Consider the following 7,865-nt stretch of genomic DNA (forward strand, 5'->3'; position numbering starts at 1 on the left):
AAAAAGCGAGGTATTTATTATGAGAGACGAAAGATTGGTTGTAGATATTACTAGCCGCACTCTTAAAACAGGTGTAGTGCTTATCCGCAACGGCACACCCACGACACCACACCCCACCACCCACCCACAGTAAGGCTTCCTAGAGGAAGCCTTACTGCTTCCTCTAGTTCCCCCTGCGCGCTGTGCACGCTTCAATAATGTGTCGTGGGATGCAATAACGGCGTCATTTCTGCCAGGCCACTTACGCGACTTCATGTGGCGTCTAGGGCGGCAAGTTCTTCCAACTCGTGACAGGTTAGAGCGGTGGGGCGTAGTCCCACCTTCGTAGTGTCCAAATTGCCCACTTCAGGAATCCAATAAACATGTGCTGCTGCAATTCGTCGTTGCCAGGGCATTTTTGAGGGCTGGTGCATACAGGTTTCCGTGGCCATGAAATTAACCACTTATTTACATCCTGTCGCTGCTCACGTGGCCGCTTTGCGCGACATTTAATTGGTGCGGGGGCCTATGGCGTAGCCGGTGCGAGGCAGTTGCCGCGGGACGTAGTCGCCGCGCTCTGTTTCCACTTCTGGGGAGGCTACATTGAGCTACTGTCGATTCTGTCAGAGGAGTTGTTATTCCTTGAGGAAGAAGAGTTCCTTCGACACTGGTCATGCCGTTTCCTGTCTGTGTCCGATACACGCGTACGGCTTAATTTCCGACCGGCCTGGTTCTTGTAGCCAGGCCATCAGAGGTGTTCACTGAATGTGCACAGAATGTAGGTTCCTGTGAATTCTGTCTATGCGTGATCTCGTATATCTGATCATTTTTGCATACACCCAACTCATAGCAGCACTTCAAAATTATGTAAAATATCTCTGTCGCATCATCATTGTACATAACCATTTTGTGCACTGTATATATCAACATCATTTTATATAACCTGACAATCAGTTTATGTGTAACTTTGTGTTGCGTGGGTCTATGTGGTTATGTCTTAGTGAGTGAGGACTCGGACACTTCTTTGAAGACGTGCCGTATATACAGTGCTTCGTACTTTGTATATGTCATCGTCCTAATAGAATTGCGCCGGGATTGTGGCTCAGTGTTCGTATCGTCTCTTGTTGAATAAACTTTTTCTAAACACTCGTACGTATCATTAGCCTGGGCGCCGCGCCTGCTCAACGCCCGACGAAAGCCCAGTGCTTTCTCTTCAATGTATCTGTTTCGACGCCGGTTGACGCCATCATCAACTCCTTCGAAGAAGTCGTAGGTGCCGCAGGGTTGCAGTATCTGCAACGTCACGGCGGCAACTAGTTTTTGGCAGCTGTCCGCTCCGCGGCTCAGGAGCCAATATGTCGGCAAAAGGCTCTCTGCTGCTCGCCAACAAGGTCGTGCCGCTGGAACGCATGGGCACCAAAGTGGTTTATGTGACCGTCTATCGTCTTCCACCCTGTGTCAGTGACGACGCCCTGATTGCTGCACTTGCAACGTATGGGAATTGCCGATGCATTTCCGAAGATGTTTTCAATGATAGTGACACCAGGGACGCCCGCCCAACCACCCCTGGGAGAGAATACATCTGAAGAGGCAGCACAGACGCTAGCCACTGATCAATCAGGAAAATAAAGTGGTCCAGAGGCACCAACGCCAGTGTCCCCCGATACCACTGACGCTGCGCCTTCTTCCTCTACTGACGAAGAGAGCAACGAGACGCTACTTGCCACAATGGCGTCGTCTGCCACGGAAGACGACGAGGAGCCTACGTTAGACGCCTAGTCTACGCTATCACAGCGGGAACGGCTTCTTACTTTTGCTGCAACACCGAACCCTAGCGAGGACGCAGATGGACGCCATCGTGGCATCCCCGAAGTCTCGACCGGTCCGTGGAGGACCACGCCGGTTGTCAAGACAACGACAGCGCTTGTGAGTGGTACCAGTACAGCGGTGAATGAGAAACGCATGCGACCGTAAACGGCGTCTGAAGAGAACGCTGTTTTCAGAAAGCTCTACGTCATCAGAACCAACGGTGACACCCTCCAAGAAATGCAAGAAAATGCCACGAGACACCACTACCATGGACGTTGTCTCCGATTCGGAGACGTACTAACGATGGCGATGATGATGGCGCCTTACATTGCTTCTGCTGCCCGTAAGGGCTGCTGTTCCTCTGCTTTCCGCCATGAAGCCCAGGCAGCGTTGACGGAACGATGTTAGACGCAGACATTGCCTTCCCATCCCTGTGCGAACCTTTGCAACCTTGGTATTTTAGGAATCAGCTTGCCTCCCGCTAACTTGTGTGAAGAACATGAGCAATGCCTGTTTCGCGTTCGCTGCTATGATACTCCTATGTCATTTCATTGCCGTGTTCTGCCTGTTGCACTGATGTAGGACGCTGATTCAGCTCGTAACTAGTCTGTGGTAAGCCATTTGCCTTTGTCTATTTCTGTACGCAACTAACTCACCATGTATTTGCCGATTATGACACTTAACGCACAAGGATTTCCTAGCAGAGATAAGCAGAGAGAAGTAACTCATTTCGCCTGCGAGAAAACAATCGACCTCCTCTTTCTTCAGGAGTGTAACTTGAGAAACAAGCCGGAAGTTAAAACTTTTTGTGATGAAATTTCTGTAAAAGCTTATTTTTCATATACCCCCGCGAGATGTCGCGGTGTACGAGTGGTTGTTTTCTGTAGGGTGCTTCTACATGGAAGCCGCCGCCTATTTAATTTGGAAGGTCGTGCAATAGCTTTTGATTTTTTCTGGGGCGAGAGGAAAGTGCATGCATTGAATGTCTATGGACCTATCGCATGTTCAGACCGCAATGACTTCTTTGCGAGACACTTTCCATTTTTGTTAGACAACCACCCATTTTTTATCGTTGGCGGTTTTAACTGTGTGTTCGACCCCATGCGCGACTCACGAGGGCCAAGACAAAACGCTTCCAATGCGCATGCAGCTGAATTATCTCGTATAGGGGAAGAATACAATTTATCGGGTGCCTCGGTCCATACGCACGGTGGAAGTTTTGGCGCCACATGGCAGCAAAGGCTATCGCAATGTGGTCTAGATCGAATGCATTTCCCCCCGGAATTAACAACGCGAATTGTCCAGTGCAGCATCCTCGATCTCCCCGCGGACGCCGGGCGCATTTCAGATCATCGCGCTTTCGCTGTCGTGTTGAACCTCGAAGGAAGGCCAGGTGAATGCACTGATATGTGGAAACTAGACATTGCTTCTTTTCGTGACCAGGTGACCATAACCGAACAAAAAGCGTCAGTAACTACAACAGTATGCGATTATGGATGCAATATCGAAGCATGGGATACTTTAAAGGAAAAGTGGAGGTCAGCATGCATAGCAGCTCGCAGGAAACTAAAAGGAAAAGAGACTGAGTGGCTTTATGATTGCCTGAGAAGGATAAGAATAGTACGAGACGGTACTAAACACAGTTAATGCCCGATTACCTAGACCATCAGCGTGAATGATACCATAGACTTATGAGCTGGTACTCTAGCTCGCACCTATGCAGAGGCGCGCATGACTAACAGGTCAATTTCTGATCCCGAGGTAATGCGGCTGGCTTGTACGTCCAGCAGGAGGCAAAATAGCAGCTCTTTTATTGAAAGGATTATAATAGAAGATGGCACAGGCAGCGGTGCGAGGCGAGATATCGAAATAATTTTTTGGAACTGGTTCTCAGACGCATTCTCATCGGAAAAGATTTACAATGCGCGACACTTGGGTGAAGAAATTTCGGATTTTCGCGATAACCTAGCTCAAGTGGAAGATAGAGCAGGCAAGAATTTATTGTCTCCAACAAATCTGCAAGAAGTTTTTGACGTTATACGGTCTATGAACAGCGGATCAACACCCGGTCCAGATGGCTTACCAGTCGAATTTTACCGGTCTTGCTGGGAGGAAGTAGGCATTGCCTTAGTGTCGCTCCTTAACGGCATTCTTGCACGGGAAGGTATTCTTAAATCGTTTAATCGGGGCCGCGTAATGCTCTTGCCAAAGCCAGACTCCAACCTTGCAGAACCCTCATCCTGGAGGCCTATAACGCTGCTCAACGCAGACTATAAGATATTGACAACCCTTCTTGTAAATCGCATGAAGATATTATTGCCGAAAATAGTCAGTGTGCATCAAACATGTTCCGTGCCTGGTCGGAGTATATTTTGGCCTCTCAACTTAACACGTTACATCATACAATACACAACAGCGCGTGAAGCTTCAGGAGTATTAGCAAGCTTGGACCAAGCCAAAGCGGTGGACCGCTTAAAACAACAGTAGTTATTTGAGGTTTAACGATGCTATAACTTCCCTGATGAGTTAGTAGTCATGCTGCGGATGTCGTATTTGGGAAGAACAGCTGAGATACTATATAACAGCATTTTGACACCTAGATTGATGTGAAGGGTGAGTGCGACAGATCTGTCATTTGTCACCCATATTGGTTGTGCTTGCGATTGACCTGTTGTTAAGGCGTTTTAACAAGGGCGCGCTCGTGAGAGGTCTTCCTATGCCGGGAACAGGGTGCATAAAAGTATCAGCGTATGCGGATGACATCACTTTGTTTTTAAGGGATGGGGAAAGTCGTGTAGAGGTATGTCCTATTTATAATCAATGTGCTTCAATGTCAGGGGGCGAAATAAATATGAGGAAATGTGAAGCATTAAATTTCGGTGGTCCTGAGATAACACTACCAGGGGACATTAAACAGACCGATCATATGCAAATACTAGGCATCAAGTTTTCTACAACTGGTGTTTCACCTCACACGTCGCGAGACATTGTCACCTCCATTAAAGAACAGTCAGAACCAGTGACCGCGTCGGCACTACTGCTGGCAGAAAGGGCTTTCCTTATTAAGAACGTATTGAGCAGTAAACTGTGGTTTGCTGCAAGGGTAGCTCTCCTGCTATCACCAACAGCACGCGTAGTAAACTCACTTATTTTCTCGTAGTTCCGGCTAAACAAGTCGCAATACGTAGCGCAGCAGTTTTTGCGTCTGCCGAAATCCAGCGGAGGATGGAACTTGCCGTGTATACTTACATTTGGTAGGCTGCTGTGCACTAAGAGTACATGTGATCTAGTTGATGATGATGAGTACCAAGTTAAGGCTTTGCTTCTTTATTGGCTGGGCCATTACCGGCGAACGCTTATACCGCAGAGTACAGACAGCTCGCTTCCGACAGCAGTAACGCCAGCACATCACATCCGGATTCGGTGTTGGTTCTCGTCGTTTCCGCGCTTTTCCTTGGATTTGCTCCATTGTCCGTGCAATAATGGCTGATTTCTTTTTAGGACACCCTCCGTATGACGCAGCATGCTCAGCTCCACAGTTTGCACACCGAGGCTGGGAACGCGACGTACACTGCTTATGCCTATTGTAGGAGTCGAGGAGGACGTCGGAATGAAAACTTGGGAGGTTTATTTACATTATTTACATTGAGAGTCAATTAACAGTCTTAATGTCATTACGGCCCGGCAGCAACTCGGACGCTGCGGCCCGTGGCAAGAAGCTCGAAAGAGATGAATCAAGGAATGCTCTCGGAATGCTCTCGGTCTGTGTCTTTTTAAGCCCTTCGGTGTCTCGAAGACACGTCATTTTCGGCCAATGGTAGGGGCCCGTGCGATGGTGTCACACCCGGCGGAGAGGGTCGCTGCTTGCTCCCCAATTGTCCAAGGGTTTACTTCTCCCTGCGGTCTTGCCTTGCTGACTTGCAATGCGCCGTCACAATAGGCGGATGGGGGCAACGGCGGACCAAGGCGGACAGGGTTGTCACGGTGCCTTACAGCCGTCTTGCCTCTGGACCCACGTTACCCGGAACAGTGCCAAGCTCTCTCTTCACTTTCGGGAAGAGTCAAGCAGTGAATAGCCCCACCTGCGGCACACGAGAAGGGGGACGCCAACCTGTTTGCACGTGCCGCACCTCGGGAATGTGGTATCCGTGCTTCTGCGCTCCTTAATTAGCTGTGGTGCGATTCGATGTGGTCTGGGGAACTCGAAGCAGGCTGAGGAAACGGTCCCGTATCTAACAGTATGTGCGCCGGCGCATATCTTGCAGCGAATGGTGCCTTTACAATATTTCGCTATATGTCCATGTCTTTGACATCTGAAACATTGAGTAGCAGACCCCATGTATTCCGTCACGGGATCACTGCAGAATCCAAGCGACACTCGGTTTGGTAAAGGCGCGTCCTTAGAGAATTCAAGGATGCACGAGCGTCTTTGGGTTTCCGTTACTACGCCATCTTCTTTAAGGACGTACAAAACTTGCCTTTTAGCAGATATGACTCCTTGTTCGCTCAAATACTCCTTGAGGTCGTCATCCGAGTACTCAACAGGAACGTCCTGTATCCTCCCGTACATGGCAGAGTAGGAGTATGGAACTCGAGCTTCTACAGGAATACCCGATAGATCTGTCACTATGAGGAGGCGATTGGCTGCAGGAACTGTAGACACCGTCACCATGAGGCTGCCATCCTTGTTGAGGCGGTGGCTGAGTACCTTTTCTTGGGCTGTTCTCACGACCGCAGAAGCCAGACGACTTGGGTGTACTTTCCATAAGCTGCCGTCAAGCTGAGTTGGCTTGAATATGACAGGAACACCTGCGGCTCTTTTCTTTTTGTAAGAGACAACAGTGAGAGCTGTCTGGTCCATCTCTTCATTGTCTCCCGTAGATTCCCTTGTGTCGATCTCATCTTCACGTACCCTTTTCCTTGCTTGCTCATCTTCTCTATGGTCTACAGAAGGAACATGCTGACTTGATTGCTGATTGCTTGCGACGGATGCCATCAGAGCATCACGAAGGGCGGCCAACGGCGAAGGCTCGCCGCGCTGCTTCGGTCCGGTGCGCTTCAGGAGCCGCTTGCTGTGCTTCTCTCGCAGGACGGTGAACCCCAGACTGGCGTTCGGTGTGAGAGAGGCACAGAGAGTAAAAATGAGCTCTACACTTGCTAAAAAAGACTTAAAATTACAGACGGGCGTTCGGAAGAGAGCCTATCGCTGGTGAGTCCATGCGCTGTTCACAAACGATTCCAGTAGACCCATCCAGTGGAAACAATGCATCTTGATTAATTTATTTCATTGTTATTACTATGGGCAGAGTGCTTGAAGCTCTCGTCACCGCCGCTGCTGCTCGGCCCGGTATTGAACAGTCTCCGGGATCGGCCCAAATTTTTGGGCACGGATACAACAATTGCATTGGGGGTAGAGGTATACAGCATGGCTGTAAGATAGGCGCAAAATCGGGGAACCTTAATGAAACAACCAGTCGAGTGCAGGAAAAGCGTAGTGTGTATTATCGTCCATCCTGTTTCCTTCTTTTCTGTCGTCTTGCTTTGCGTACCGCACTCATTATATAGCTTATTTGTTCATATCTACTTTTGTAAAAGTAATGTACAAAAGCATAGCGTTCATGTGGTGTTTCCGACTCAGCAATCACTTTTGGCGCATGCACTCAGCAAAGAGCATGGCCTGGTAGATTACCTTCTGTGACCTAGACAGAGTCGTCGCTAGGGCGTGGATTTTTGCAGCACATATTTATTTTATCTACTACAATCTTGCGCACTTCATACCCCTTCAGTAGCGACTTTTCTTGGTGGCTTTGACTTCTTGCCCGTGGCTTCTCTTGAACTAGATTGTTGTTGTTGTTTTTTCGAACAATGAATCTGCTTCCTAAATTAAATAGTACACTCAGAAAAGTAGGCGTGGTGGAATGCGAAAGACTACTCATTTTAGGCTGCTGACATGTGGGCTGCGATGGAAAGATTAAAAAGAATATATATAAGACTCGACGAAAGAACAATGCTAGATGGCGCCGCGTTGGTTTTCTGGCACAGTTGAACTTTTTCCTGTTTGAATACAGCAAGAGAGG

This window comes from Dermacentor variabilis, chromosome 3, assembly GCF_050947875.1.
Source record: "Dermacentor variabilis isolate Ectoservices chromosome 3, ASM5094787v1, whole genome shotgun sequence".
Taxonomy (NCBI): Eukaryota; Metazoa; Arthropoda; class Arachnida; order Ixodida; family Ixodidae; genus Dermacentor; species Dermacentor variabilis.